We start from the raw sequence: 8,992 nt of genomic DNA, 5'->3' as shown, positions 1-8,992 counted from the left end.
TCCCGTTTCAAAGGGGACACTCCTTATTCCATCTATCCATCCATCAAACCATTCATCAGTCCAGCCACGTGATTCAAGAAAAAGAGTCAATTTGTTGGAAAGATAGCAGGACTCCTCAAAGCTAGTGGAATAGTGAAATTAAACAGGCAATCGAGTGAAGACGGATTGCTTCTTGAGAACACAGGAAAGCTAAGAAAGCGAAGTTATCTCAAGAAGAAATAGAAAATGAGATTGCTATCGGCAAAATAAACTGGAAGTGCAGATACTGGTGCAGACTAAAACAGCACACTGATCGCTGGATGAACGAAGTGCACGACTCAACTAAATAGGCGGCAAATAAACTCTGGATCAATATTAGCTGCCTGGGTAAGAGAAATCATATGGAGCAGGAACAGATTTAGGACGTCGAAGAAAAATGTCTAGATAGATGGTGAGGACGCCATAGGATAAACTACATCTGTTATTGGCGAATAATTTAGGCACGATGATGGGGTAATCACCCGGAACGAAGAAACAGTATCAGAAAACAGTATGTTGGGCGAGTTGCACAAAACAGGGCCTAATAAACTTGCTAGCACGTGCAAGAAGGTCAGTAGAAAGAACCGCGAACGGCACAGGTGTTCAATTGGGCACAGGAATAACTTTGTTACATGCCAGGAAAGCGCAATATACTCCCTGACCATCTCGTGCGGGAAGAACCACATCCATCAAATTTGCCGCTGTCTTAATCAGAGACTAAAAGAACATTGTGATAATGTCGCGCGTGTGGTTGCTACTGGCCCTGTTGCCAAACATTGAAGAGACTGAAAACGACACGTCAATGACAGCGGAACATGTGAACCTATGTACACTGATTGCACAGTTATAGCGAAAAACCGTGACGCTCTAACGAGGGAGATTATAGAGGCTCATATGATTGCAAGATTGCAGAAGGACTGCATTAGCGCACCCTCAGTGGCATTATCCCTAAAAGTAAACCAAATACCTCGAGTCTGAAATTTGACACGTGCTGGTGGCGATTGACATATTTCGTGTATGTTTTTTTGTTTAAATGTCAAGTTCCGTGTTATTATGGACATGGAAACAGTATCACACAACATAAAGGGAAGGAATCTTAACTGCAAGAAGACGGATACAAATATTCCTGTGTGTACAGTCATGGGTGTGGAGGAAATTCTAATAAAGTTTAGTAATGGTCTTGGCCCAACAGTCAAGAAAATGTTGTTATAGGCGTTGCAAACCGTCATAACAAATAAAGAAATTACGGACAGCTGGCGACTGAGTAGTATGAATGTAATCTGTAAAGAAAATAAGATAGGAAGAACATTAAATCATTTATACCGATCACGGTAACGTCGGTTATGTACAAGATGGAATGTAGGTAGTGAAACTAAAAATGCAGGCATGGATAGAAAGTAGTAATGTACTGGGCGAACAGCAGAAAGGGTTCAGAAGTAGTAAACGCCAAGACGATGGCGTTTTCGTAATAACCCAATGCATAGAAATAGCCAGGGCGGAAAACAGACCGCTGTATTTAGCCTTTCTGGACATGAGCGGTGCATATGACAGCGTGAACAGGGACCTTCTGTGGGACATACTCAAATCTGAAGCCATCCGTAAAGAAGTAATTGAATTACTAAAGGAACTGTACAGAGGTAATAAAGTTCAGATTGCATGGGAGGGTTTATGAAGTAGTACGTCTACTGCCGAGGTACGCAAAGGACTAAGGCAAGTATGTCCGCTGCCACCTCTGCTGTTCATGATTTATTTGAAGATAATGGAAAAGAGCCCGCAAGAACGCAACCTTGGCTTTAATTTCGCGTATGAGCTAGGTGGAACTGAAGTAGAACAAACGCTTCCAGGAATAATGTACGCGGACGACATTGTTCTACTATCAGTCGCTATGAAGATTTACAGGCATTGGTTAATGTATGTGAGTACGAAGGAGATGCAGTCCGTTTTACCTTCAGTGCACTGATGTCAGGTCTTATGGCATACAAAAGTTTTAGTGATAAAAAGCTAACAATACAAGGGAGTGAGATACCAACACTATTAGAGTATAAATAACTCGGGGCATGAATAAACGAAGGATAGTTATACATGTAAAAATATGAACAGGCCACCACTGCTAAGCATCGAAGGGATGCCTCGATAATGAAGAACAGTGCATCATGGGGGTGCAACTGATATGAAGTACTTAAAGGTATTTGGAAAGGTTTAATGGTTGCAGAACTTACCTTCGGGAACGCGGTTTTGTACTTAAGGGAAGATGTCCAGTCTGGGTTAGAAATAAATCAAAGATCTGTGGAAAAATTAGCGCTTGGAACCCACGGCAAAACTATAAATGGGGCAGTATAGGGAAATATGGGCTGGGCGTCCTTCGAGACTGGATAGGCTCAGAGCAAAATATTTTACGAAGAACGCCTCAGGAAACTGGACGACAATAGGTGGGCAGCTAATCTATTTAGATACCTATACCGAATGGGCATTGACTCACAGTGACGGGAAAGGACTAGAAAAGTAACCAGTAAGTACGTAAGCAAGGCAGAACAGAGAAATAAAGAACATAAACAAGAGGTAAAAAACACAGAGGCTAAAAACTGGAATCATTATTGGAAAAGAAGCCGACCCTAGACTTATATTGGAAATGGAAAACTCGGATTAAGAAGGAAACCATCTATGACAACTCAAGAGGCAGCTCTGCCTTCCTTTTGAAGCTAGATCAGGATCTCTTAGAAGCCTAAGCTACAAAAGGAAGTTTAATCAAGAAGGTGAAACCTGCTCAGAAATAATTCAGCATTCTATATTGAAGTGTGGCAGTATCGATCAAGACTCTAGCCGAGGCCCTGGGATTTAGAGGCAACAAAGTAAGCGTGAACGAATCAGCGGTAGAGGTAAGCGAGAGACGTTTGGAAGATTGGTGGATAAATATCAGTGAGGGGATGCATGGAAGCTAAATCGAAATTAAAACGCGCGTATTTAAGATAGCCTGGAACTAAAATGAAAGTCGAAAAAGTTGAAGGATTATCAAAGTTTAAAAAAAAGACAGGTTGATGATGGTTACGATTACCCCCCCCCCCCCCCCCCCGTTCTAAAGGGGAAGCTCCTAATAAGCATCTATCCATCCATTCTCAGAGGCACGCCTTTGCAACAATCCATGTGGACATTGCAACTAGCTGAGCGGTGCCTCGGTTCCACAGCAGCTGCGTTTAGAAGCTGTCACCAAATAATTTGAGACTTGAGTTACAGGGATCCGAAATTTCAATTCATGAGAAGTGTAGTGGCGGTATTTTTCCCTTTAAAGCGCTAACCTTCGGGACGAATGATGCCTGGAAAGACGTAGGCGTTCTTGCAGTGAGGAGGTGTGTGCACTGTCACGTCAATTCCGAACGCGGAAGAGGGTGCGCTGTGCGTTATTGTATATGTGTATACTTATACAAGTTGTCTGCGTGCGTGTGTCCTCCAGAATGAGGTTGCTGCTTACTCATCCCTTGCTTACAGCACTGGGGTACTAGGAGCCAATCACTAGAGTTTGTTAACCACCGTGCAGTGCCTTAACCATGCTGCACCACGTCACGTTGTCTGATCTTAGTTGATGCAGTTAGCCGCAAAAAGATTATATATGCAGACGCTGCCGACTTGCCAGGGGATTGAGGAATATTCGGGAGTTTTAAAATGTTGTTTTCTGTGATGTTACGCTGTTTGTCACGCCTGCGCCTCTAATTTCTCGATCGCCAACGAAGAGGCGTTGGCAACTACTCTTAGTGTCGTCATCTGCTTAAAAAAAAAAAAAAAAAAACATTTTTGTCCACTGAATGATTTTTTTTTTAGGCCTAGAAGAAGCAAAATCATCCGAGCAAATAAAAAAATAAAAATTATTTTGCGCGTTGGGGACTGAGATGAAACAGAGAGATGAGACCAAAGAAATTCCCGATGTGTCGTCTATAACCAATCGACATACCAAAAGACTAAGTCACAAATACTAGTTGACTCCGAAGCGAGACGGCATGCTTCGAAACGCACCGCCACGTTGGTAAATGATTTCTGCTTATCCAACAGTCGTAATCGATAAACTCTTGAAATAGCGTATGTAACTAGAGTTTAAGCTGACAGTAGATTTAAATAGTGTTTCGTGAATGCGCGTTTTAAAGCATGTTATCCCATATCGTCATGTGGCCGCTCAATATTGCTACAACATTCCGCATCGTCAGAACGTTGCTTCTGCGCTCATCTTAAGCCCTGACTCCAAACACACGTGTCAAGCAACCAGCGACGGTTTTACAACAGTAGGAGGGGAGCACGCGGCTGTCCCCTACCATTTCGTCAAGTCAGGAAGTTTTCTTAGCTCCCCTGCCCCTTTTGTTCACGGACTGGGCGATTGGGTGCCCCCTTTCAGCTACCCTTTCAACTACGCAGTATACTGTACTAATGGGCGACTTCAATGCCAAGGTAAGGAAAAAGCAGGCAGGAGACCAGGCATTAGGGGACTATGGCTCTGGTTTTAGAAGTAGCAGGGGGGGGGGGGGGTTACTAGTTGAGCTTGCAGAGCGAAATAGCTTAAGAATCATGAATACCTTCTTCAGCAAACGGAAGAACCGGAAATGGACATGGAAAAGTCCTAATGGGGAGACTAAAAATAATATTGACTTCATAATGTGTTCAACCCCCCCCATTATGTGAGATGTAGAGGTAATCGGGAAAGTGCGATGCAGTGACCACAGGATGGTGAGGTCCCGAATTAGCCTAAATCTGAAGAAGGAACGCAACAGATTAGTAAGAAAGAAACCCATCAACGAATTAGCGGTGAGGGGGATGGCAGAAGAGTTCAGGATCTCGCTACATAATAGGTATTCAGCTCTAACTGAGGATGGCGACATTACCCTAGAGGCTAGGAACAATAATTATAGAGATATCATTACTGAGTGCGCGGTAGAAGTAGGCGGTAGGATAGTTAGGATACCGGTAAGCTGTCTAAGGAGACGAAAGATTTGATTAAGAAACGCCAGAGTATGAAAGCGTCCAATCCAAAAGACCAGATCGAATTGGCCGAGATATCAAAGCTAATCAATAAGCGCAAGGTGGCCGATATAAGGAAGTATAACATGGAGAAAATTGAGCATGCGGTAAAGAACGGGGGAAGCCTTAAAGCGGTGAAGAAGAAATTGGGAATAGGCAAAAATCAGATGTAAGCGCTAAGGGACAAGGCGGGAAACGTCAGCACGAATATGGAGAAGATAGTCAAAGTAGCCGAGGAGTTCTATTTTGATGTCTACAGTAGTCACAGCAATCAGGACCATAATGAGATTGGCGGTAGGGAAAAACAGTCAGACGTTCCTTCCTGTGACGAAGGACGAGGTTAAGAAAGCAATAGAAACTATGAAAAGGGGGAAAGGAGCTGGAGACGATCAGATAACTATAGATTTGTTGAAGGACGAGGGAGATATCGTGCTTGAAAAACTGGCCGCCCTGTATACGCAGTGCTTGGTGTCATCGACGGTACCGGAACCATGGCAGAATGCAAACATTATCCTCATTCACAAGAAAGGTGACTCTAAGGACCTTAAAAATTACAGACCAATCAGCTTACTGTCTGTTACGTATAAGGGATTTACTAAGGTAATCGCTAATAGAATCAGGACAACCCTAGACTGCAATCAAGCAAAGGATCAAGCAGGGTTTCGGAAACGGTACTCTACTATTGATCATATCCATACCATCAATCAGGTGATAGAAAAATGCTCGGAATATAACCAGCCCTTATACATAGCATTCATTGATTACGAAAAAGCATTTGACTCAGTAGAAACCTCGGCGGTGATGCAGGCATTGAGAAAACAAGGGGTAGACGAGCCGTGCGTGAAAGTTCTGGAATAGCTAGGAAGCTTAGGCATTTTTTCTAAAGTCTCGCATAGGCGTTTTTCCTTCACTGTTGCCAAATGGAGCTTTGGAGCACCACAGAGATCATTTTTCCGAAGCATGGTACAGAGCCTGTAAACAAGTCTACAAAGTCGTCAGTAGTTGATACGAAGTATATTTCCACATCATAAGTTTTCGTTTATTTGAAGAAAACTTTATGAGCTATACTAAGGCAATTGTTTACTTCACTGAAAAACTATCGAAGAAAGCAGTCATCGGCGATTGACTCGTCATTGCGGGAGGAGTAGCCGACATGGTTCAGGCATCTGCCGCTTTTCATTTACGGATTGCTACTTGACATATATTGTGGACCTGTCGGAAAGAAGACATATCGGAAGTTCTCATTATACGACTGCACCGCCGCACCAGTACAAATACAGAACACAGAGATCATTAGGGTGCACCTGCCAACATCCTTATTTAAGTTAATTGCGGCCACGCTTACTCGAAGGACGGATAATATAGAGCAGAAAAGATCGAAGTGCCAAAACGCCGTGAATTGATATGATAACTAAGATCGTATTGAGTAATCACGTCGGCAGAAAACTATTTGGTGAAGACGGAAGCAACGGCACACCATCAGTTATTGCCTATTAATATAACTATGTAAAACTCTAGAAGCATAAAAAGAAATTGAATGTGCCTGAATCTTTACAAAATAAGAAACAGCGGCATCACAACACAAATAAATTGCACAAACTGTACATGGAATATACCTTGAACTGCCTATGTCAGTTACTCCATATCAAATATATTGAAAGCACTCCCTGTTTTCCCCATAATCGTAAAAATATAAATTTCGAATCTGTTACCTTTAAGGCCACCAGACGACGTGGCTGTCTTCTTAGCCAACGAGACAATGACGAATACAACGAACAGGGAAGAGTTCAGAACATAAAAGTTTCAACTTGGTTGCGCACGACGGCCAGAATACGTCAATAGTAAAACTGGTGCATACTGAGTGGGACCGGAAAATTTAGGAGCGATGCAACACAGGCCATGCGGTACTTCAACTCAATGCTTTATTCTTCAGAGACAGTAGGAGGTGAGACGGAATAGACGCATGGCTTCAAAATACAGCACTTTTGTTCACATGGCCTCTCAGCCCGATACCCGATGCCGAAGCCCGCAAAAATACGCACCAGGGAAGCGCCAAGAAGGATCTAGGTATAAAAATAAAAGATGGAAGGGAAAACGTGTGCTTGCACTAAGCGTTGGTCCCAAAACAGCAGAAAAGAGTGCGCGAGCCCACTGAAAACAATAAATGAAGAGGGGCGGGGTACATATAATCTAACTGAACTCATATAACTCATATCCTCTAGATCCTGACTGATGGGAAGCTAAGGCCTTAACTCCCACCCATTCTAGTTTGGTTGTGTGCCTCTACCGATTCCTCCATCTACGCGAATCTTGAACACTGTCTTTTCCTCTGTCCTGCCGCCATACAATCCTCACACTATCCATACCCCCCACCTGTATCCTGGCGTGCTTGGCTGGAATCTTCTTCACCGAAGGACCAACTAGCCTTGGTGTAACAGGCAGCCTACCTGTTGGACGCTTAATTTGAGTCCTGAATAAAGTGCATTACTACTACTACTACCGCTCTAGAGATTCCTTACTTTTGCATCAATTCTTAATTCTTCAAGTCTTGCCTCATGTAACTGGCCGCTTCACTGCGATGACATAATGCAGGCTTAATGCAAGACTCAGAGATACGATACTCGCAGGCTACAGCTACAGGCCTGCGCATGCTCGACCCGTTGAACGTGAACAAAGCCGGAAAGTGCAGAGGGGTTTTCGTGCGACGGATCCGGCCCGGCCCGCTTGCAGAAGTTTCATGTTCAACTCGGCAGTCGATGGCTGTGTTTTTTTTTTCATGTATATTTTTTCTGAGAGCCTGTTGGACTGCATTCGGCCATTGCCTCCTATTGGCTTTCGTGAAGGCCCATGTCCCAGCAAACAAACGCTGGCTCGCATTTCCTTTTTCAAATTGTGCTTCGGCACGTTACTCCATGTTCGGCACGCCGACTTCCCGGCGCCTCGCTGTGGTCGCACGCCCTACGAATTCAGGCGTCGGATTGCGGCGCGGCCCACCCGTCGAGATCAGTTTGGCGTGTTGTGCGCGGTTGGCGTGAGGAGCCGTGGTGCAACGGGCATCAATTCATTCCCTTGCTCCTCTTACATGCATGTCACCTTTCTTATTGCGCTCATAGCATATGAATAAACACTAGCCTGTACCTAAACGCTTCCGGTTTACTGGTTTTCGTGCGAGTGTAAAGATTTGTACCTCCACTGCCGAACTGAGGATGCTTTTGGGATTAAGGATACGATGCCAAGGGCAGCTTTTTTGAAGTGCTTGATAATGCAATGCATAAGCACCGTTTCAGTTATGTAAAATCAAAGCAAATGACGCGAGGTTTTTTTGTTTTAACCATACCAGGAAATCCGCCAATTTTTTCCAACCCTTGGAGGGCCGGAGGACCCCCTAAGACCAGTGGGCTCGGTACATTTGAACCCCCTGAACCCTGGATAATCCACCCACCTTTTGCCTCGCATTGACGACGTCATAGACTGCCTCTCTGGCGCTTCTGATTTTTTCCTGCGTAGATCTGCGATCAGGTTAATAGTAAATCCCGGTGCATCCGGCAGACAAAGAAAAAAACGCGTTTGTAACGCCGAATGGACTTTCTTGAATTTAATGTGATGCCATTTGGACTTTGCAATGCGCCTGTGACGTTTGAGAAGTTTATGGACACGATATCGCGTGGCATGAAATGGGACATATGTCTATGCTATATTGATGACGTCGTCATTTTAGGCAAAACGTTCGACGAGCGTAACGATAGCTTAGCGAGCGTATTAGAATGCTTAGAAAACGCCGGACTAGTCCTCAGTTCTGAGAAGTGCCCCTCTGACGAGCGTCAAGCGTTAGGGCTCGGCCATCTCGTTGATGAGCAGAGCGTGAGACCAGACCATCAGAAAACGGCAGCTGTGGAGTCGTTTCAAGCACCACGGACAGTCAAAGAGGTCCGGAAGTTTTTGGGGTTATGTCCCTATTTCCGGCGTTTTATTCACC

The sequence above is a fragment of the Amblyomma maculatum genome, chromosome 7, assembly GCF_055883805.1.
Source record: "Amblyomma maculatum isolate TAMU_Amacu chromosome 7, ASM5588380v1, whole genome shotgun sequence".
Lineage (NCBI taxonomy): Eukaryota > Metazoa > Arthropoda > Arachnida > Ixodida > Ixodidae > Amblyomma > Amblyomma maculatum.
Note: the sequence above shows the minus strand (reverse complement) of the source record.